Source organism: Cupressus sempervirens, chromosome 2 (assembly GCF_028749045.1).
Source record: "Cupressus sempervirens isolate cs-2001-9-10 chromosome 2, ASM2874904v1, whole genome shotgun sequence".
Lineage (NCBI taxonomy): Eukaryota > Viridiplantae > Streptophyta > Pinopsida > Cupressales > Cupressaceae > Cupressus > Cupressus sempervirens.
This window is the reverse complement of record NC_143119.1, coordinates 557,258,959-557,283,445: the sequence shown is the minus strand read 5'-3', so window position 1 is coordinate 557,283,445 and position 24,487 is coordinate 557,258,959. Positions and strand designations below refer to the sequence as shown.

Here is a 24,487-nt window from a genome sequence, read left to right as displayed (position 1 = left end):
TATTCCTCGACTCTCCTTTAGATCATGTTTTCTTGTCACTTAGCTAGTGTAATTTTGGAAAAAGGTTTGGTAGCAGTTGCCAACCCCTCACTACATCTACTTGGTGATTTTAAAACTTGATCTAAAATGGGAGCCCTCATCTAGCAACTCTATTCGGTGTTGCTCGTGTATTTCATAAATTTTTGCTATCGACGCAAATCCCCCAATGAATGCCCACCCTTGAAATCTCTCTTAGATCACCTACTTTGATCACTTGACCAACACAATTATAGAAGAGACTTGGTAGCAGTTACCATTCTACAGTGCATCTGTTCAGTGATTTTGAAGTTGATCTAATGGCGAGCCCTTGTCTAGCCATGAGGTGGGTGCTTGGCGCTCTAACAATTTTTTTTGTGCCTATCGTGGCTACAATGGGAGCTTTGATAACAAAAGCTCTCAGTGAACCTCCCCAATAGAATTAGTGCTGGTGTTCAAGACACATTATTTAGATTTTGAATATTGACACCTGCATCATCTCTATTGGGAGGGCTGTGAAGCCATCCCAATTGCTATGCCAGAGCTCTCTCCCCAATGTCATTCTCTTTGCAACAACTTCTTTGGCACAAAATTTTTAGAATGGTTAGGCAGTGGTTGTCATTCCAATGGTATTGTTGTGGTGGTTGCTTGGGCAACAATCTGAACGCCAAGCCGTCGTCTAGCAGTTGGGTTGTGCATCATGAGTGACAAGGGAGCCTTTGTTATCGGAAGCTCCCTGTGGCCATTCGATCAGAAGAGCCATTGCTTGTGTGAGAAAGGACGAATGTAGCCTCAGATGCCAAATGAAATCAATGACATCAGATCTATATAAGAGTAGAATGAAGTAGCAACCCGTTTGCTATGCATAGATCCCCAAAGTTTCTCTTCTTTCCCACTCCATCAACACAAATTTGGGAGTTGTTTGATAGTGCTTGTCATTCCAATGTGTCATTGCGGTGATCTGCAGAGCGATACTAAGTGTGGGAGCTTGTGTCTAGCATTTGGGATGTTTGTGCAAGCAAGCAAGGGAGCTTCTCTTATCAAAACCTCTCGTGGCCTTTGAATATAGACCCAGTGCTGACAATATTGATGGATACAAGCCTTGGATTCTAAATTTGTTTAGCTAACATTGGTTTTTGTGAGAGATGGGTATGAAAGCACATCCCGATTGCTATGTAGGAGCTCCCTAAGGTCACCTCTGTGTAGCTCGATCGTACAACATTGGGAATGGTTTGACAGTGGTTGTCGTTCCAATGTGTCATCGAGATGTCTTGGAAAGTGGTCTTTCAAGGGTGAGCTCATGTCTAGCACTTGGATTGTGCATCGTCACAAGTGAATGGGAAAATCTCTCTATCAATGGCAGCATGGTGATTGTAAGAGAAAATTGACTTAGTCAGAGCATTGGCCTTGGGCCATTGTAAAGGCCTTGCAATTTCTCTTTAATTGCAACCTATGTTTGTATAATAGCAGAGTTTGCATGTAAGATTGGCCTTGTTCTTGATAGTTCCAGGAGATGACCTCCAAAACTTTTGGATTGGGTCCCTTCAAGGTAAAATTCATCTAGTTGATCAAATGAGCTCAATGACCATTTCACTCCCTTGGCTCCATGAATTCACATCTCCTAACTGATGACAATATTTTGCTCCTCTGTCGACCTCATAAAAAATGGGTCCGTGGATGGCTATTTGGTCACATTTTTCAACGATTTAGATTTTTAAGGCAGTTGTCCATGTGTTCACTAATTTCTAATGTAGAGCGAGTGTCGCACTAATATCTTATATAGGAGAGGTGGTTGTTGCAAGCCTCTCCCATGCCCCTCTCATTGATTTGATGTTAGTTGCAAGGCGGATGGATATGTCAAATTTTAAAATGGTGGACGTTAATGTTCAATCAACTAGAGGGGCTTGAAGCCCACCCTCGAGGTGCTATTCCTTGACTCTCCTTTAGATCATGTTTTCTTGTCACACAGCTGGCACAATTTCAAAAAAAGGTTTGGCAACGATTGCTAGCCCTAACCGCATCTACTTGGTGATTTTAAAACTTGATCTAAAATGGGAGCCCTCGTATAGCACCTCTGTACGGTGTTTCTCATGTATTGCATAAATTTTTGCTATTGGCATGAATCCACTAATGGATGCCTACCCTTGGACTCTCTCTTAGATCACCTTCTTCGATCACTTGATAGACATAATTAGGAAAGAGACTTAGTAGCGATTTCCATTCTACCGCACATCTGTTTAGCGATTTTGAAGTTGATCTAATGGCGAGCCCTTGTCTAGCCATGAGGTGGGTGCTTGGCACTCTAGCAATTTTTTGTGTACCTACCATGGTTACAATGGGAGTTTGATAACAAAAGCTCTCGATGACCCTCCCCAATAGAATCAGTGCTGGTGTTCAAGAAAGATATGTTATAAAAATTTTGAATATTCACACTAGCATCATTTCTATTGGGAGGTCCATGAAGCCATCTCGATTGCTATGCGAGGGCTCTCTCCCCAAAGTAGTTCTCTCTACAAAAACTTCTTTGGCAAAATTTTTTTGGAATGGTTCAGAAGTGGTTTTCGTTCCAATGGTGCCACTTTGGTGGTTTCCTGGGAAGCGATCTAAAGGGCAAGCCGTCATCTAGTAGTTGGGCTGCGCATCACGAGTGACAAGGGAGCCATTATTATTGGAAGCTCCCCATGGCCATTCGATGAGAAGAGCCATTTCTTGTGTGAGAAAGGATGAATGTAGCCTTAGATTCCAAATGAAATCAATGACATTGGATCTATATAAGAGAGGAATGAAGCAGCAGTCCATTTGCTATGCCTGGTTCCCCAAAGTTTCTCTTCTTTCTCACTCCATCAACACAAATTCAGGAGTTGTTCGACAATGGTTATTGTTCCAATGTGTCATTGTGGTGATCTGGAGAGTGATGCTAAGGTCAAGATCTTGTGTCTAGCATTTGGGATGTTTATACAAGTGAGCAGGAGAGCTTCTCTTATCAGAACCTCTCCATGGCCTTTGAATATAGACCCAGTGCTGACAATATCGATGGATATGAGCCTTGGATTCTAAATTTGTTCAGCTAACATTGGTTTATGTGAGATATGGGTATGAAAGAACATCCTAATTACTACACAGGAGCTCCCTAAGGTTGCCTCTATGCAACTCAATCAACACAACATTGGGAATGGTTCGACAGTGGTTGTCATTCCAATGTGTCATCGAGATTTCTTGGAAAGTGGTCTTTCAAGGGTGAGCTCACGTCTAGCACTTGGATTGTGCATTGTCACAAGTGAATGGGGAGATCTCTCTATGAATGGTGGCATGATGATTGCAAGAGAAAATTGACTTAGTCAGAGCATTGGCCTCAAACCATTGTGACGGCCTTGTAATTTCTTTTTAATTGCAACCTATGTTTACGCAGTAGTAGAGTTTGCATGTAAGATTAGCCTTGTTCTTGATAGTTCTAGGAGATGACCTCTGAAATTTTTGGATTGGGCTCCTTCAAGGTGAAATTCATCTAGTTGATTGGATAAGCTTGGGGGAGTATGGTCGCAAGGCTAAAACTTAAAGGAATTGATGAAAGGGCACCACCAGGAGTGGAGCCTGTGGCTTAATTTGACTCAACACGGGGAAACTTAGCAAGTCCAAACATAGTAAGGATTGATAGATTGAGAGCTCTTTCTTGATTCTATGGGTGGTGGTACATGGCTGTTCTTAGTTGGTGGAGTGATTTGCCTGGTTAATTATGTTAATGAATGAGACCTTAGCCAGCTAACTAGCTACACAGAGGTTCCCCTTTGTGGCCAGCTTCTTAGAGGGACTATGCCCTCCTAGGCCATGGAAGTTTTGGGAAATAATAGGTCTATGATGCCCTTAGATGTTTTGGGCCACATGTGTGCTACACTAATGCAACCAACAAGTTTCTCTCCCTGGCCTGAAAGGTTTGGGAAATCTTGCCAAATTGCATCATGATGGGGATAGACCATTGCAATTATTGATCTTCAAAGAGGAATTCCTAGTAAGCGCGAGTCATCAGCTCGCATTGACTATGTCCCTGCCCTTTGTACACATTGCCTATCACTGCTACCAATTGAATGATCCGGTAAAGTGTTCAAATCACAGCAGTGACGATAGTTCCTGTCAGTGACATCATAAGAAGTTTATTGAACCTTATCATTTAGAGGAAGGAGAAGTCATAACAAGGTGACCGTAGGTGAACCTGTGGTAGGATCATTGTTTGTTTGAGAACCTAAATTGTATAGGGGATGGAGCTGGCCTCTTCCCCATTCCCAAAATCTTGGTGACATGTAGACACTTGGCCCTGCAACGATGTGCTAGATAGCCAAGCTATGGGTCCTGCACTGTCAAGGTCGATAGTCACATCAAATGTAATGATTGAAAGCATGGATTCCCTGCGAGGTAGAGAAGAGACTCAGATGCAATTTGGATTAGGATAGGTGCCTTTGAACGATGTCTACATCATAGCAAGAGGTCTCTGCTCAATTTTAGTTTAGAGGGGGTTTGGGCCTCATCCCCCTTTGATATTTCATGGTCCAATCACATGCGCGACGCTGTGCCAGTGATCCTTCATTTCAACGGTGGCAAGTTGGGACTGTTGCAACCCCTCATTGCCTTGCCCAAGTGTGTTGACTTGTCGCTTGGAGCATTCTATGTTTAGGATGGGTGTACTCGCATGATTTTTGGGGCAAGGGCCCCATCCTCTGACATAGCTCTCCCATGTGTCGGCTACCCCCTTTACGAGGTAATGGGGTAGGGACACACCACAATGTTCCTTTTCGCACCCATTGGGTGCTAAGGGTTTGGGATGTGTCAACACCCAACACATGCGTGCATCGCACACCTTAAAAATCCAAAGAATGAAGCATGATCTAGCACCTTGCATGCTTTGGTTTCCAAAAGACAAAAACATAAAAAAATCATGACACTTGACAATAGATATCTTGGCTCTAGCCACAATGAAGAATGTAGAAAAATGCGATACTTAGTATGAATTGCAGAATCTCGTGAATCATCAAGTCTTTGAATGCAAGTTACACCAAAGGCCTCAGCCAAGAGCACATCTACTTAGGCATCACACTACAAAATTGCCCTCCCTAGTGAGGAGCAGAGATGGCCGTCCGTGTCCATAAGTGGCATGGTTGCCTAAAATGAGCACGAGGTCTATCGATCCATCGCAACAAGTGGTGGCTCGCAAAGGCTGGTGTTGGTTTGCACTGATCGAATGATTCCTCGTGAGGAACTTTATTCTAGTTTTAGCAGCCTGCCATAGTGTAGGCATGTTGCATCTCTATTGCATCCCCAAGTCAGGCATGAATACCTACTGAGTTTAAGCATATCAATAAGTGGAGGAAACAAAACTAACCAGGATTCCCCTAGTAACGGTGAGTGAACTGGGAAGATCCCAACATGAAAATCGATGGCTGCACCTATTGAATTGTAGTCTGTAGAAGCATCCTCAGCAATGGACTAGGCCTAAGTCCCCTAGAAGGGGGAACCAGAGAGGGTGAGAGCCTTGTTAGGCCTGGACCCTATCGCACCACGAGGCACTGTTAGCGAGTTGGGTTGTTTGGGAATGCAGCCCTAATCAGGTGGTAAATTTTGTCCAAGGCTAAATACGGGTGAGGGACTGATAGCAAACAACTACCATGAGGGAAAGATGAAAAGGACTTTGAAAAGAGAGTTAAAGAGTGCTTGAAATTGCCAGGAGGGAAGTGAATGGAGGTTGGCGATGTGCCCCGGTTGGATGCAAAATTGTGTGAGCTAGTCTACCACTCGGTTTGAGGGATGTGCCAGCACGGGCTATCACGGCAGAACAAGCATGACCTTCTAGTCAAACAAATACTTTCGTCACAGTAGTCAAGGAGTGAAGCACACACCTTTACAGTGGGCTCTCGGGCACCTATGCTCTCATGGCACTGGCCAGCGGGCTTTCCATCTGACCAATCTTGAAACACAGACCAAGGAGTCTAACATGTGTGCGAGTTGGCATGTTGGGAAAACTTGTGAGGTGCAAGGAAGCTAACTGGTGAGATCAACTCTTGGGGGGTGCACCGTCGATCGACCCTAATCTTCTGTGAAGGGTTTGAGTGCGAGCACACTTGTTGGGACTCAAAAGATGGTGACCTATGCCTGAGCAAGGCGAACCCAGAGGAAACTGTGGTGGAGTCCTGTAGCGATACTAATGTGCAAATCATTCATCTAATTTGGGTATAGGGGTGAAAGACTAATCAAACCATCTAGTAGCTAGTTTCCTTTGAAGTTTCCCTCAGGATAGCTAGAGCTCACGTGCAAGTTTTATCGGGTAAAGTAAATAATTAGAGGCATCGGGGGTGTAATGCTTTTGACCTATTCTCAAACTTTAAATAGGTAAGTTGACATGGCTGCTCTATTGAGCTACACCACAAAATTGTGAGCTCCAAGTGGACCATTTTGGGTAAGCAGAACTAGCGATGTGGGATGAATCGAAAGCCAAGTTACGGTGCCAAATTGCACGCTAATCTAGATCCCAAAAAGGGTGTTGGTTGATTAAGACAGCATGATGATGGTCATGGAAGTTAAAATCCACTAAGGAGTGTGTAACTACTCACTTGCAGAATCAACTAGCCCCGAAAATGGATGGCACTAAAGCGCACAACCTATACTCGGCCATCGGGGAAAGTGCCAGTCTTTGATGAGTAGAAGGATGCGGGGGTTGTTGTGAAACCTTAGGCATGAGCCTGGGTAGACTGGCCACCAATGTAGATCTTGGTGGTAGTAGCAAATATTCAAATGAGAAATTTGAAGATTGAAGTGGGGAAATGTTCCATGTGAACAGCACTTGGACATGGGTTAGTCGATCCTAAGAGATGGGGAAACCCTGTTTCAAGGGTGCACTTTGCGCGATCATTGAAAGGGAATTGAGTTAATATTCCCAAACTGGGATGTGGCAACGGATGCAAATGTTAGGAAATTTGGAGATGTTGGCAGGGGCCCTAGGAAGAGTTATCTTTTCTTTTTAATAGGCTACCCACCCTGAAATTGGTTCAATCAGAGATAGGGTGCAGTGACTGGAAGAGCACCACATGTCCCATGGTGTTCAGTGCACCTTTAGCAACCCTTAAAAATCTTGAGGACTGAGTACTATTCACACTTGGTCGTACTCATAACCGCATCAGGTCTCCAAGGTGAACAACCTCTGGTCAATAGAACAATGTAGGTAAGGGAAGTTGGCAAAATGGATTCGTAACTTTGGGAAAAGGATTGGATCTGATGGTTGGGCCTAGGGGTCTACACCCCGAACTTGTAAGCTATTGGTAGCCTACCTAAGCTACTCCCATGATGAGGGCAGGCCATTGTGTGCCGATCAGGCAATGGACACAGGATGCCCCCTTCGGAGGGCTTTCCCTAGGTGGCAAACAGTCAACTCAGAACTAGTATGGAAAAGGGGAATTTGACTATTTAATTAAAACAAAGCATTATGATGGTCCCTACAGATGCTGACATAATGTGATTTTTGCCCAATGCTCTAAATGTAAAAGTGTAGAAATTCAACCAAACACGAGTAAACGGTGAGAGAAACTATGACTCTCTTAAGGTAGCCAAATGCCTCCTCATCTAATTAGTGATGTGCATGAATGGATTAATGAGATTCCCACTATCCCTATCTACTATCTAGTGAAACCACAACCAAGGGAACAGGCTTGGCAGAATTAATGGGGAAAGAAGACCCTGTTGAGCTTGACTCTAGTCCGACTTTGTGAAATGACTTGAGAGGTGTAGAATAAGTGGGAGCTTTTGGGCGCAAGTGAAATACCACTACTTTTAATGTTATTTTACTTATTTCATGAGGAAAAGACCAAGAAATGCCCCTATTTTTGGCCTTAAGGTGCATCTAGGTGTGTCAGTCCAAGTGGAAGACATTGTTAGGTGGGGAATTTGGTTGGGGTGGCACATCTATTAAAAGATAATGCAGGTGTCCTAAGATGAGCTCAAGGAGAACAGAAATCTCGTGTGGAACAAAAGGGTAAAAGCTCATTTGATTTTGATTTTTAGTATAAATAAAAATCGTGAAAGCATGGCCTATCGATCATTTAGACTTTCAAAAGTTGAAGCTAGAGGTGTCAAAAAAGTTATCACAGGGATAACTAGCTTGTGGCAGCCAAGCGTTCATAGCGACGTTGCTTTTTGATCCTTCGATGTCAGCTCTTCCTATCATTGTGAAGTAGAATTCACCAAGTGTTTGATTGTTCACCCACCAATAGGGAATGCGAGCTGGGTTTAGACCTTCATGAGATAGGTTAGTTTTACCCTATTGATGATCTGTGTCGTGATAGTAATTCAGCTTAGTATGAGAGGAACCATTGATTCACAGATTTGGTCATCGTGCTTGGTTGAAATGCCAGTGGCGCGAAGCTACCGTGTGTTGGATTATGATTGAATGCCTCTAAGTTAGAATCCATGCTAGATGCAGTACATATCTCTCTCTGGCTACATCACGACCCACAGTAGGGGTGCTCTTGCACTCCCTAGGGCTTGTGCCATTGGTCATCTACGATTGACGCATTGGCCCATTGGAGAAACCTTGTATATTAATTTCAAGCGATCGGCAAGAAGAATCTTTTGTAGACAACTTAAATAAGTGAAGGGGTATTGTAAGTGGTAGATTGGCCTTGCTGCCATGATCCATTGAGATTTTGCCCTCTGTCACCTCGATTCGTAAAACCCTTTTCAACTCCAAAGTGGGTGGGGTTTGTAATTTGTGCGAGGGCAAGAAAATCTTCCAAGTGCCAAATTTTGGATGGGTGGGGTTTGCAAATTGTTTTGCGAGGGCGTAAAAATCTCTCAGGTGCCAAATTCCTGGCGAGTGGGGTTTGTAATTTGTGCGAGTGCGGGAAAATCACCAAAGTGCCAAATTCCCGACGGGTGGGGTTTGGTAAAGATTTCTGCAAGGACGAAAAAATCTCCCAAGTGCCAAATTCTTGGTAGGTGGGGTTTGTAATTTTTGCTAGGATGGAAAAATCTCCCAAGTGCCAAATTTTGAGGGAGTGGGGTTTTGTGAAAATTTCCGCGAGGGAAAAAAATCTCCCAAGTGCCAAATTCTTGGCAGGTGGGGTTTTGTAAAAATTTCCACGAGGGCAAAAATCTCCCAAGTGCCAAATTCTCGGTCGGTGGGGTTTTGTAAAAAATTTCTACAAGGGAAAAAAAATCTCCCAAGTGCCAAATTCTCAACGGGTGGGGTTTATAATTTGCACAAGGGCGAGAAAATCTTCCAGGTGCCAAATTTTGAGTGGGTGGGGTTTGCAATTTTCATGAGGGCAGAAAAATCACCTAGGTGCCAAATTCCCGATGGGTGGGGTTTGTAATTTCTATCGGGGTGGAAAAATCTCCCAAGTGCCACATTCCGACCAGGTGGGGTTTTGTAAAAATTTTCATGAGGGCGAAAAAATCTCCCAAGTGCCAAATTCTCAGTGGGGGGGGGTTTGCAATTTTTGCGAGGGTGTAACAATCTCCCAACTACCAAATTCCTCCCGGGTGGGGTTTTTAATTTCTGCCAGGGCAGAAAAATCTCCTGAGTGCCAAATTTCGAGCGAGTGGGGTTTTGTAAAATTTCCACGAGGGGGAAAAAAATCTCTCAAGTCCCAAATTTTGAGCTGGTGGGGTTTGCAATTTTTGAAAGGGCAAAAAAATCTCCCAAGTGCCAAATTCCCAGCGGGTGGGGTTTCGTGATTTCTGGGAGTGCGAAAAAATCTCTCGAGTGTTGAAGTTTCCTTGAGGGTGAAAAAGTCTTGCAAGTACAATTTCCATGTGGGTCAGGTTTGTAATTAGTGCAATTTCAGGCGGGTCAGGTTTACAATTTCCATGAGGGCAAAAAAATCTTCCAAGTCCAAATTTTGGGCGGGTGGGGTTTCATAATTTCCAAGTGCCAAATTCTGAGTGAGTGGGGTTTGTAAATTCTGTGAGGGCAGAAAAATCTTCCAAGTCCAAATTTTGAGCAGGTGGGGTTTGTAAATTTTTGTGAGGGCAGAAAATTCTTCTGACTACAAATTCTAGGCAGGTGGGGTTTTGTAATTTTCATGAGGGTAGACGACTCATGTACATGATCAAAAATTGGTTAACTTATTTTTTTGGTTAACACCCAAAGTTTTGAACTCAAATCGAGTTGGCTACCCTGACTCGAATCGCCTCTGAATTTTTTGCACAACCCATGTCACCATGCTCGACTTGATTCTAAGTTCCCCGAGTCATGTACGTGGTCCAAAAGAGGTCAACTTTTTTTTTGGGTTAATGCCCAAAGTTTTTAACTCGAACCGTGTCAAAAACCCTGACATGAATCACCCCAACTACCCCAACCCCAACTTGAATCATGTCAAGCCTTAACTACCTCCAATTTTTTTGCATGACTCATGTCACCGTGCTCGACGTGATTCTAAGTGCGCTGAGTCATGTGCGTGATCCAAAGGCAGTCAAATTTTTTTTGGGTTAACGCCCAAAGTTTTCAACCCAAATTGTGTCGGCAACCCTGACTCATATCGCCTTGAGCCTTAACAACCTCCAATTTCCCGTAGGACTCATGTCATCATGCTCGACTTGGTGCCCTGAGTCATGTACATGATCCAAACATGATTAACTTCTTCCTTTTTAGGTTAACACCCAAAGATTTCAACCCAAATCGTGTCAACAACCCTGACTCAAATCACCTCGAGCCTTAATCACCTGCAATTTTTTTGAACCACTCATGTCACCGTGCTTGACTTGATTCTATGCATCGCAAGTCATGTATGTGATCCAAAAGTGATTAACTCTTTTCTTGGCTAACGACCAAAGTTTTTGAATCGACTCAGCTACCCTGACTCGAATTGCCTCGAGCCTTAACCGCCTCCATTTTTTTTTGCTCGACTCATGTAACCACACACGACTTGATTCTAAGTGGCCTGAGTCACTTACGTGATCTAAAATCGAGTAACTTTTTCTTTTTTCTTTTTTCTTTTTTTTGTCAAGTCCCAAAGTTTTGAACTTGAATAGAGCCGGATACCCTGACTCGAGTCATCTCCAAATTTTTTGCATGACTCATGTCTCCATGCTCAACTTGATTCTAAATGCCTCGAGTCATGAACGTGATCCAAAAGCAGTTAAATTTTTATTTTTGGTAGCTAGGTTAGCTCACCAAGTCATCTAACCATGTGGTCTTTATCAAATCATGCCACCAAGTTGCCTCAAAAAATTGACTCTTTAAGTCTGCTCACAGCTCATCAAGCTAGCTCACCAAGATGACTTACCATCTTGCCTCACCAGGTTGCCCCACCAGGTGGCCTCTTCTTTAAGACCACTGACCATGTTGGCTCCCCAAGTCAGCTCATCAAGTTGGCTATTCAGGTTGCCTCACCAAGTTGACTCCTTAAGTTTGCTCACCAAGTCAGCTCCCTAAGTTAGCTCACCAAGTAGACTCACCTAGTCATTTTACCACCATGCCCCAACAAGTGTGCTCACCAAGTTTCCCCATTGAGTTTCTTCTCTAAGCCCACTCACCATGTTAGCTCACCAAGTTAGTTGTTCAAGTATGCTTCCAAGTCAACTCTTTAAGTTCGCTCACTAAGTCAGCCCACCTAAGTTGGCTATTTAAGTTTGCTCGCCAGGTTGTCCCACCCAAGTTGCATTAGCGAGCTAACTCATTGAGTCACGTCACAAAGTTGACTCTTTAAGTGCGCTGACCAAGTCAGCTCACCAAGTTGACTCACCATCTCACCTCGATAAGTTGGCTTGCCCAATTACCCCACCAAGTTGCCTCTTTAAGCCCACTCACCATGTCAGCTCGTCAGGTCACCTCACCAAGTCGACTAATCAAGTAGGCCCATTAAGTCGCCTCACTATGTTGACTCTTTGAGCTCACTCAACAGGTCGCCTCACCAAGTCAACTCGAGTACATTGCTAAGATGACTATTTAAGTTCGCTCGCTAGGTTGACTCACCAAGTCAGCTCACCATGTCATCTCAACGAACCAACTCACTGAGTCACCTCACCACATTGGCTCTCTAATTCCACTTGCCAAGTCGCCCCACCAACTTGCCCTGTTAGGCCCACTCACCATGTCAGTTCGCTAGGTTGGCTCCCCGTGTCAGCTTGTGAAGATGACAATTAAAGCACGCTCACCAAGTCTGCCCCTAGGTCATCTCCCCAGGTCGGCTCACAAGGTAGGCTTGTAAAGTTGCCTTAATGAGTTGACTGTTGATGTTTTCTTGCTAGGTTGACTCCCCAATTTGGCTCGCCAAGTCATCTCACCAAGTTTTCTTGCTAGGTTGCCTCCCTAGTTGGCTCACCATGTCATCTAAACGAACTAACTCATCGAGTCGCCTCACCAAGTTGGCTCTTTAATTCTACTTGCCAAGTTTCCCCACCAACTCGCCTTGTTAAGCCCACTCGCCATGTCAGCTCACCAAACAAGTAATCCCAGCGCGCTCACCAAGTTGACTCTTGCATTTTTCTCACCAAGTGGATTTGACCTTGCTAGATCAACCCCACCAAGTCGCCTCAATGAGTTTACTCTCTAAGTCCACTCACCAAGTTAGCTTAAGCATAAGTGTCGAGAAGTTATTGCAAATTTTCAGTGGAAAAATATGCTAAAAATCTTTAGGCTCACGATTGGAGGCCTTAGAGTGCCCGAATGAGGTTCAAAAAATCAAGGGAAGGGCGCATGCACCATTCCAAGCCTATAGATCAAAAGCTGGCATTTTTGAAAAGTGGTTATAATAGCCAATCGGAGCAACAATTCGTGAGTTATTGCCTTCAAAAGTTGGGCTACTAAAATTTCTAAAATAATTTGTCAAAGATGTATTAGGCAGACTTATGTGTATTGTCTCGATCTTCCACCCATAGGTATTAAGTCTGAGCATCTAGAACCTTCCCGATCGACATACAATTGCCTATTTAAGAAAGGCTCAAATGTTGTCTAGGACAACTCTAGGTGATAGCTGGTAGCTTGTCTTGCAGACTATTGCAGTGTAGGCACCCGTGTGGGTGAGCATATTGTGCTTATGAATTATGCAATTCCACTTCTACGGTCCAAATGACAATACCACATTTTGTTCTTGCATTTTCTATTATTTCAGTGGCTCTATTATAAGTTTATGGTATTAAGGGGACCTTCTTGCATCACCTCATCAAGTCACATCTTAAGCCTTGCTCACCATGTAAGCTTTCCAAGTTAGCTCAACAAGTTGACTGTTCAAGCATGCTCGCCAAGTTTCCACTTTTATTTTAGTTACACGGTCTTCTCACATGGTCAGCTCATCAAGTCACCCCACCAAGTCACCTCAATGACCCAACTCATCTAGTTGCCTCATCAAGTTGACCCTTTAAGTTTGCTCACCAAGTCATCTTGTCAAGTTGCCTCTCCTCAGGGCTGGCGACCAAGGGTTGGATAGCTTCACTCACTGGGTCACCTCACCAAGTGGGGACGCTAGGTCACCCCACCAAGTAGCCTCAACAAGTTGACTCTTTCAGTTTGCTCGACAAGTTGGCTCACCAAGTTGGCCTACCACCTCACCTTGCCAACTTTCCTAACCAAATTTCCTTTTTAAGCTCGCTCAATAATTTGACTCACCAGCTTGGCTCCCCAGGTCGGCACACCAAGTGCTCTCACCAAGTTGACTCTTCAAGTTTGATCATCAAGTCACCCAATGAGGTCAGTGCACCAAGTCAACTCTTTAAGTTTGTTCATTAGGCCACCCCACAAGGTTGACACACCAAGTACTCTTACCAAGTCAACTCTTTAAGTTCGTTTACGAAGTCACCCAACTAGGTCAGCCCACCAAGTACTCTTACCAAGTCAACTATTTAAGTTCGTTCATCAAGTCACCCCACCAGGTTGGCCCTCCAAGTACTCTCACCAAGTCGACTCTTTAAGTCCATTCATCAAGTCACCCCATCAAGTAATCTCACCAAGTTGACTCTTTAAGTCCGTTCATCAATTCACCCCGCCAAGTACTCTCACCAAGTTGACTCTTTAAGTTCGCTCATCAAGTTGTGCCACCAAGTAGACTCTTTATGTCCGTTCATCAAGTTACCCCACCAAGTACTCTAACCAAGTAAATTCTTCAAGTGTGTTCATCAAGTCACCCCACCAAGGACTCTCACCGCGTCCACTCTTTAAGTCTATTCATCAAGTCACCCCACCAAGTACTCTCACCAAGTCAACTCTTTAGGTCTATTCATCAAGTCACCCCACCAAGTCAACCCTTTAAGTTTGTTCATCAAGTCACCCCCCCAAGTACTCTCACCAAGTTGACTCTTTAAGTCCTTTCATCAAGTCACCCCACCAAGTCGACTCTTTAAGTCTGTTCATCAAGTTACCAGAACAAGTACTCTCACCAAGTCAACTCTTTAAGTCCACTCATCAAGTCACCCCAAAAAGTTGACCCTTTAAGTCTGTTCATCAAGTCACCAAACTGAGTACTCTCACCAAATTGACTCTTTAAGTCATTTTATCAAGTCACGCCACCAAGTCAACTTTTTAAGTCCGGTCATCAAGTCACCAGAACAAGTACTCTCACCAAGTGGACTCTTTATGTCCATTCATCAAGTCACCCCACTAGGTCGGCCCACTAAGTACTCTCACCAAAGTTGACTCTTTAAGTCCATTCATTAGTTCACCCCACCAAGTACTCTAACCAAGTCGACTCTTTAAGTTTGCTCATTAAATCACACCACCGAGTACTCTCACCAAGTTGACTCTTTAAGTTCGTTCATCAAGTCCCCCAACCAAGTTCTCTAACCAAGTCAATTCTTCATGTGCGTTTATCAAGTCACCCCACCAAGTACTCTAACCAAGTCGACTCTTTAAGTCTGTTGATCAAGTCAACCCACCAAGTACTCTCACCAAGTCAACTCTTTAGGTCTGTTCATCAAGTCACCCAACCAAGCCGACCCTTTAAGTTCGTTCATCAAGTCACCCCACCAAGTACTCTCACCAAGTCGACTCTTTAAGTTTGTTCATCAGTTCACCCTGCTAGGTACTCTCACCAAGTCAACTCTTTAGGTCCTTTCATCAAGTCACCCTGCCAAGTCGACCCTTTAATTTTGTTCATCAAGTTGCCCCACCAAGTACTCTCACCAAGTTGACTCTTTAAGTCCTTTCATCAAGTCACCCCACCAAGTCAACTCTTTAAGTCTGTTCATCAAGTCACCAGAACAAGTACTCTCACCAAGTCGACTCTTCAAGTTTGTTCATCAAGTCAAGAACCCACCAAGTCAACCCACCAAGTACTCCCACCAAGTTGACTCTTTAAGTTCGTCCATTAGTTCACCTTTCCAAGTACTCTCACCAAGTTGACTCTTTAAGTTTTCTCATCAAGTCTAGCCACCAAGTACTCTCACCAAGTCAACTCTTTATGTCCATTCATCGAGTCACCCCACCAAGTACTCTAACCAAGTTGATTCTTCAAGTGCATTCATCAAGTCACCCCACCAAGTAATATCACCAAGTCGACTCTTTAAGTATGTTCATCAAGTCACCCCACCAAGTACTCTCACCAAGTAAACTCTTTAGGTCCGTTCATCAAGTCACCCTGCCAAGTCGACCCTTTAACTCTGTTCATCAAGTCACCACACCAAGTACTCTCACCAAGTCGACTCTTTAAGTCTGTTCATCAAGTCATCGAAACAAGTACTCTCACCAACTCGACTCTTTATGTCCATTCATTAAGTCACCCCACCAGGTCGGCCCACCAAGTACTCTCACCAAGTTGACTCTTTAAGTCCATTCATCAGTTCACCCCAACAAGTACTCTCACCATGTCAACTCGTTAGATCCATTCATCAAGTCACCCTGCCAAGTTGACACTTTAAGTCTGTTCATCAAGTTGCCCCACCAAGTACTCTCACCAAGTTGACTCTTTAAGTCTGTTCATCAAGTCGCCCCACTAAGTACTCTGACCAAGTTGACTCTTTAAGTCCTTTCATCAACTAACCCCACCAAGTTGACTCTTTAAGTCCATTCATCAAGTCACCAGAACAAGTACTCTCACCAAGTTGACTCTTTAAGTCCGCTCATCAAGTCACCCCACCAGGTTAGCCGACCAAGCATTCCCACCAAGTCGAATCTTTAAGGCCGTTCTTTAGTTCAACCCACCAAGTACTCTCACCATGTTGACTCTTTAAGTTTGCTCATCAAGTCGTGCCACCAAGTACTCTCACCAAGTTGACTCTTTGAGTCCGTTCATCAGGTCAACCCACCAAATACTCTAACCAAGTCAATTCTTCAAGAGCATTCATCAATTCACCCAACCAAGTACTCTCAACAAGTTGAATCTTTAAGTATGTTCATCAAGTCACCCCACCAAGTACTCTCACCAAGTCAACTCTTTAGGTCTATTCATTAAGTCACCCTTCCAAGTCGACCCTTTAAGTCCGTTCATCAAGTCACTGCCACAAGTACTCTCGCCGAGTCAACTCTTTAAGTCCGTTCATCAATTCACCCCACCAAGTCGGCCCACCAAGTTCTCCCACCAGGTTGACTCTTTAAGTCCATTCATCAATTCACCTCACTAAGTACTCTCACCAAGTTTACTCTTTAATTCTGCTCATCAAGTCGAGCCACCAAGTACTCTCACCAAGTCAACTCTTTGAGTTCGTTCATCAAGTCACCCCACCAAGTACTCTAACCAGGTCGACCCTTCAAGTGCGTTCATCAAGTCACCCCACCAAGTACTCTCAGCAAGTCAACTCTTTAAGTCTGTTCATCAAGTCACCCAACCAAGTAGTCTCACCAAGTCAACTCTTTAGGTCTTTTCATGAAGTCAACCCACATAGTCAACCCTTTAAGTCTATTGATCAAGTCACCCCACCAAGTACTCTAACCAAGTCAACTCTTTAAGTCCTTTCATCAAGTCAACCCATGAAGTCAACTCTTTAAGTCCGTTCATCAAGTCACGAGAACAAGTACTCTCACCAAGTCAACTCTTTAAGTTTGTAAATCAAGTCACTTCACCAGGTCAGCCCACCAAGTAATCCCACCAAGTCAACTCTTTAAGTCCATTCATCAGTTCACCTCGCAAAGTACTGTCACCAAGTTGACTCTTTAATTCTGCTCATAAAGTTGCACCACCTAGTACTCTCACCAGGTCAACTCTTTGAGTCAATTCATCAAGTCACCCCACCAAGTACTCTAACCAAGTTTACCCTTCAAAAGCATTCATTAAGTCACCCCACCAAGTACTCTCACCAAGTCAACTCTTTAAGTCTCTTCATCAAGTTACCCCACCAATTGCTGTCACCAAGTCAACTCTTTAGGTCTGTTCATCAAGTCACCTCGCCAAGTCGACCGTTTAAGTCCATTCATCAAGTCACCCCACCAAGTACTCTAACCAAGTTGACTCTTTAAGTCCTTTCATCAAGTCACCCCACCAAGTCGACTCTTTAATTCCATTCATCAAGTCACCATAACAAGTACTCTCACCAAGTTGACTCTTTAAGTTCGCTCATCGAGTCAACCCACCTGGTCAGCCCACCAAGTACTCTCACCAAGTTGACTCTTTATGTCTATTCCTCAAGTCAACCCACCAAGTACTCTAACCAATTTGATTCTTCAAGTGCATTCATCAAGTAACCCACCAAGTACTCTCACCAGTTCAACTCTTTAAGTCTTTTCATCAAGTCACCCCACCAAGTACTCTCACCAAGTAAACTCTTTAGGTCTGTTCATCAAGTCACCCTGCCAAGTCAACCCTTTAAGTCTGTTCATCAAGTCATGCCACCAAGTACTCTCACCAAGTCGACTCTTTAAGTCCTTTCATCAAGTCACTCCACTAAGTCGACTCTTCAAGTTCATTCATCGAGTCACCAAAACAAGTAATCTCACCAAGTCAACTCTTTATATCCATTCATCAAGTCACCCCACTAGGTCAGTCCACCAAGTACTCTCACCAAGTTGACTCTTTAAGTCTGTTCATCAGTTCACCCCACTAAGTACTCTCACCAAGTTGAGTCTTTATGTTTGCTCATCAAGTTAAGCCACCAAGTAGTCTCACCAAGTCAACTCATTGAGTCCATTCATCAAGTCACCCCACCAAGTACTCTAACCAATTTGATTCTTCAAGTACGTTCATAAAGTCACCCCACCAAGTACTCTCACCAAGTCGACTCTTTAGGTTTGTTCATCAAGTCACCCCACCAAGTACTCTCACCAAGTCAACTCTTTAGGTCTGTTGATCAAGTCACCCTGCAGGGTCGACCCTTTAAGTCTGTTCATCACGTCACCCCACCAAGTACTCTCACCAAGTGGACTCTTTAAGTCCTTTCATCAAGTCACCCCACCAAGTTGACTCTTTAAGTCCGTTCATCAAGTCTACAGAAAAATTACTCTCGCCAAGTTGACTCTTTATGTCCATTCATCAAGTCACCCCACCAGGTTAGCCCACCAAGTACTCTCACCAAGTTGACTCTTTAAGTTCGTTCATCAGTTCCCCCCACCAAGTACTCTCACCAAGTTGACTCTTTAAGTCCACTGATCAAGTCACGCCCCCATGTAATCTCACCAAGTCGACTCTTTACGTCCATTCATCAAGTCACTAGAACAAATAGTCTCAACAAGTTGACTCTTTAAGTCCAATCATTAGTTCACCCTGCCAATTACTCTCACCAAGTTGACTCTTTACGTCCACTCATCAAGTCGCAACACCAAGTACTCTCACCAACTTGACTCTTTATGTTCATTCATCAAGTCACCCCACCAAGTACTCTAACCAAGTTGATTCTTCAAGTGCGTTCATCAAGTCACTCCACCAAGTACTCTAACCAAGTCGATTCTTTAATTGCGTTCATCAAGTCACCCCACCAAGTACTCTCACAAAGTCAACTCTTTAAGTTTTTTCATCAAGTCACTCGACCAAGTACTCTTACCAAGTCAACTCTTTAGGTCCGTTCATCAAGTCACCCTCCCAAGTCAACCCTTTAATTTTGTTCATAAAGTCACCCTACCAAGTACTCTAACCAAGTCGATTCTTCAAGTGCGTTCATCAAGTCACCCCACCAAGAACTCTCACCAAGTCGACTCTTTAACTCTATTCATCAAGTCACCCCACCAAGTGCTCTCACCAAGTCAACTCTTTAGGTCTATTCATCAAGTCACCTGACCAAGTCGACCCTTTGAGTGCATTCACCAAGTCACCCCACAAAGTACTCTCACAAAGTTGACTCTTTAAGTATATTCATCATGTCACCCCAGCAAGTACTCTCACCAAGTCAACTATTTAGGTCCATTCATCAAGTCACCGGACCAGGTCGGCCCACCAAGTACTCCCACCAAGTTGATTCTTGAAGTCTGTTCATCAGTTCATCCTGCCAAATACACTCACCAAGTTGACTCTTTGATTTCGTTCATCAAGTCACCCCGCCAAGTACTGTAACCAAGTCGATTCTTCAAGTGCGTTCATCAAGTCACCCCACCAAGTACTCTTACCAAGTCGACTCTTTAAGTCTTTTCATCAAGTCACCCCACCAAGTACTCTCACCAAGTCAACTATTTAGGTTCATTCATAAAGTCATGCTGCCAAGTCGACCCTTTAAGTCCATTCATCAAGTCACCCCACCAAGCACTCTCACAAGGTCGACTCTTTAAGTCCTCTCATCAAGTCACCCCACCAAGTCGACTCTTTAAGTCCATTCATCAAGTCACTAGAACAAGTACTCCCACCAAGTACACTCTTTATATCTGTTCATCAAGTCACCCCACCAAGTACACCCACCAAGTCAAATCTTTAAGTTAGTTCATTAGTTCACCCCGCCATGTACTCTCACCAAGTTGACTCTTTAAGTCTGCTCATCATGTCGAGCCACCTGGTACTCTCACCAAGTCGACTCTTTGAGCCTTTTCATCAAGTCACCCCACCAAGTACTCTAACCAAGTCGATTCTTAAAGTGTGTTCATCAGGTCACCCCACCTAGTACTCTTACCAACTTGACTCTTTAATTCTTTTCATCAAGTCAACCCACCAAGTACTCTCACCAAATCAAATCTTTAGGTACGTTCACCAAGTCACCCCAACAAGTCGACCCTTTAAGTCCGTTCATCAAGTCATGCCACCAAGTACTCTCACCAAGTCGACTCTTTAAGTCCTTTCATAAAGTCACCCAACCAAGTCGACTCTTTAAGTTCATTCATCAAGTCACCAAAACAAGTACTCTCACCAAGTTGACTCTTTCTGTTTGTTCATTAAGTCACCCCACGAGGTCGACCTACAAAGTACTCCCACCAAGTTGACTCTTTAAGTTTGTTCATTAGTTCACCCCACCAAGTACTCTCACCAAGTGGACTCTTTAAGTCGCCTCATCAAGTCGAGCCACCAAGTATTCTCACCAAGTTGACTCTTTGAGTCCATTGATCAAGTCACCCCACCAAGTGCTCTAACAAAGTTGATTCTTCAAGTACATTCATCAAGTTACCCCACCAAGTACTCTCACAAAGTTGACTCTTTAAGTCTGTTCAACAAGTCACCCCACCAAGTACTCTCACCAAGTCAACTCTTTAGGTCTATTTATAGAGTCACCCCACCAAGTTAACCCTTTAAGTGCATTCATCAAGTCATCCCACCAAGTACTCTCACCAAGTTGACTCTTTAAGTCTATTCATCAAGTCACCCCACCAGGTACTCTCACCAAGTCAACTCTTTAGGTTCGTTCATCAAGTCACCCTGCCAAGTTGACCCTTTAAGTTCGTTCATCAAGTCACCCCACCAAGTACTCTTACCAAGTCGAATCTTTAAGTCCTTTTATCAGGTCATCCCACCAAGTTGACTCTTTAAGTCTATTCATCAAGTCACTAGAGCAAGTACTCTCACCAAGTTGACTCTTTAAGTCTGTTCATCAAGTCACCCCACGAGGTCGGCCCACCAAGTACTCTCACCAAGTCGACTCTGTAAGTTCGTCTTTCAGTTCACCCCGCCAAGTACTCTCACCAAGTCGACTCTTTAAGTCTGCTCATAAAGTTGCGCCATGAAGTACTCTCACCGAGTCGACTCTTTTAGTCCATTCATCAACTCACCCCACCAAGTACTCTAACCAAGTCGATTCTTCAAGTCCATTAATCAAGTCACCCCACCAAGTACTCTCACCAAGTCGACTCTTTAAGTCTGATCATCAAGTCAACCCACCAAGTACTCTCACCAAGTCAACTCTTTAGGCCCATTCATCAAGTCACCCCGCCAAGTTGACCCTTTAAGACCGTTCATCAAGTCAACCCACCAAGTACTCTTACGAAGTTGACTCTTTAAGTCCTTTCATCAAGTCACCCCACCAAGTGAACTCTTTAACTCCATTCATCAAGTCACAAAAACAACTAATCTCACCAAGTTGACTCTTTATGTTTGTTCATCAACTCACCCCACTAGGTCGGCCCACCAAGTACTCCCACCAAGTTGACTCTTTATGTTCATTAATCAGTTCACCCTGTCAAGTACTCTCACCAAGTTTACTCTTTAAGTCTGCTCATCAAGTTGAGCCACCAAGTACTATCACCAACTTGACTCTTTCAGTCTATTCATCAAGTCACCCCACCAAGTACTCTAACCAAGTCGATTCTTCCAGTGTGTTCATCAAGTCACCCCAACAAGTACTCTCACCAAGTCTACTCTTTAAGTTTGTTCATCAAGTCACCCAACCAAGCACTCTCACCAAGTCAACTCTTTAGGTTCGTTCATCAAGTCACCCCACCAAGTCGACCCTTTAAGTCCATTCATCAACTCACCACACCAATTACTCTCACCAAGTTAACTCTTTAAGTCCTTTCATCAAGTCACCCCACCAAGTTGACTCTTTATGTCTATTCATCAAGTCACCAGAACAAGTACTCTCACCAAGTTGACTCTTTAAGTCCATTCATCAAGTTACGCCACCAGGTCGGCCCACCAAGTACTCTCACCAAGTCTTCTCTTTAATTTTGTTCATCAAGTCACCCCTCCAAGTACTCTAACCAAGTTGATTCTTCAAGTGCGTTCATCAAGTCACCCCACCAATTACTCTCACCAATTCAACTCTTTAACTCTGTTCATCAAATCACCCCACCAAGTACTCTCACCAAGTAAACTCTTTAGGTCCGTTCATCAAGTCACCCCACCAAGTTGACCCTTCAAGTGCGTTCATCAAGTCACCCCACCAACTACTCTCACCAAGTCGACTGTTTAAGTCTTTTCATCAAGTCACCCCACCAAGTACTCTCACCAAGTCAACTCTTTAGGTTTTTTCCTTTAAGTAAGTTCATCAAGTCACCCCATGAAGTACTCTCACCAAGTTGACTCTTTAAGTCCTTTCTTCAAGTCACCCCACTAAGTTGACTCTTTAAGTCTGTTCATCAAGTCACCAGAACAAGTACTCTCACCAAGTCTACTCTTTAAGTTCATTCATCAAGTCACCCCACTAGGTCAGCCCACCAAGTACTCTCACCAAGTTGACTCTTTAATTCTATTCATCAGTTCACCCCACCAAGTACTCTCACCAAGATGACTCTTTAATTCTACTCATCAAGGTACGCCACCAAGTACTCTCACCAAGTCAAATCTTTATGTCCGTTCATCAAGTCACCAGAATAAGTACTCTGACTAGGTCAACCCTTTAAGTCCATTCATCAAGTCACCCCACCAGATCAGCCCATCAAGTTCTCCCACCAAGTTGGCTCTTTAAGTCCGTTCATCAGTTCACCCCACCAAGTACTCTCACCAAGTTGACTCTTTAAGTCTACTCATCAAGTCCTACCACTAAGTACTCTCTCCAAGTTAACTCTATAAGTTTGTTCATCAAGATACCTTGCTAGGTTGGCCCACCAAGTCAACTCTTTAGGTTCATTCATCAAGTCACCCTGCCACGTCGGCCCACCAAGTCGGCTCTTCAGGTTTGTTCATCAAGTCACCACACCAAGTACTCTCACAAATTTGACTCCTTAAGTTCATTCATCAAAACACCCCTCCATTGCTGACCACTGAGTATTCTCACCAAGTCGACTCTTTAGGTTCTTTCATCAAGTCACCCCACCAAGTTGGCCCACCAAGTGAACTCTTTAAGTTCATTCATCAAGTCACCCGAAGAGGTTAGCACACCAAGTCACCAAGTACTCTCATCAAGTCGATTCTCTAAGTTTTTTCATCAAGTCACCCTGCTAGGTCGGCCCACCAAGTCCACTCATTAAATTTGTTCATCAAGTCGCCTCGCTAGGTTGGCCCACCAAGTTGACTCTTTAAGTTTTTTCATCAATTCACCCCACTAGGTCGGCCCACAAAGTTGAGTCTTTAAGTTTGCCCACCAAGTCTGCTTGCTAGGTCGGCTCACTAAGTCAAGTCATCTCACCCAGCTGACTTACCATCTTTCCTCACTGTCAATTTACTTCTGTGGCTCATGAAATCATGCCACCTAACCGATGTAAGTTTTTGGCTCCATTGTCAAATTCAGAAAAAATGGGGTCATGGATGGCTATTTGGTTACATTTCTGAATGAATTTATTTTTTTAAGGCAGTTGTCTGCATGAATGCATATTTTTGAATGCAGAGTAAGCCTTGCACTAATATCTTATATAGGAGAAGCAGTGTGCTCGAAATAAAGTTGAGTCATAATTTTCAAATTGGGTAGCCTTGGATATAAAATGGAAGTTGAGTCGTTCTAGCCGAGCCATAATTTTCAAATTGGGTTGCCTACAATACAAAATTCAAGCCAAGCCATAATTTTCAAATTTGTGTAGCATACAATATAAAATGGGTACCTGAGCCATTCTACTTGAGTCATAATTCTCAAATTCAGTGGCTTCTGATATAAAATGGTCGTCAAGCCATTCTAGTCGGTCTCCAAAAATTGATCAATTTACTCCCCTAACTGATGCCATCAAATCGCCTAACCAATGCCAATCTTTGTCTCTGTTGACAACCTTATCAAAAATGGGGTTGTGGATGGCTATTCAGTGACATTTTTCATTGAATTGGGTTTTAAGGTACTTGTCTACTAAATGTACATTTCTAATGTAGAGTAAGTCTTGCACTAATAGCTTATATAGGGGAGGTAGTATGCTTGAAAAATGGTGGGCAAGCCAGCTTGGTCGACTTGATCTAGGTGAGCCAGCCTGGCCGACTCGATCTGGCTGACCCGATCTGGGGGAGGCATTTTGGCTGACCTGATCTGGCCGAGCTGTTCTGGCTGAGCCATTTTCATCGACCCAATCTGGCCGAGGTCCAAAAATGATGTCGTGGATGGCTGTTTGGTCACATTTTTCATTGAATTGGATTTTTAAGGGACTTGTCCATGCTATCACAGATTTCAAATGTAGAAGGAGCCTCACACTAATAGCTTATATAGGAGAGGTGGTTGTCACGAGCCTCTCCCATGCCCATTTCATTGATTCAACATTGCTGTCTAGGTGGATCAAATTGTTGGATTTTCAAACGGTATATGATGATGTTGAATCAATGAAAGGGGCATGAAGTGATCTCTGAGTGCTTTTCCTCAGCTCTCCTTTAGA

General features: G+C 43.8%; 1 non-coding gene and 2 pseudogenes across 1 annotated transcript; all 3 read left to right on the top strand.

The window, feature by feature from the left end:
* Positions 1-3,513: 3,513 nt before the first annotated feature.
* On the top strand, positions 3,514-4,239 carry LOC149573864 (18S ribosomal RNA; annotated as a pseudogene; the record flags this gene model as incomplete).
* A 705-nt stretch (positions 4,240-4,944) lies between these two features.
* LOC149573863 (5.8S ribosomal RNA) lies at positions 4,945-5,098 on the top strand (annotated as a pseudogene).
* A 219-nt stretch (positions 5,099-5,317) lies between these two features.
* On the top strand, positions 5,318-8,720 carry LOC149573862 (25S ribosomal RNA). The gene has a single exon (XR_016361062.1). It is a non-coding gene; the product is annotated as a 25S ribosomal RNA (ribosomal RNA).
* Positions 8,721-24,487: the final 15,767 nt, after the last annotated feature.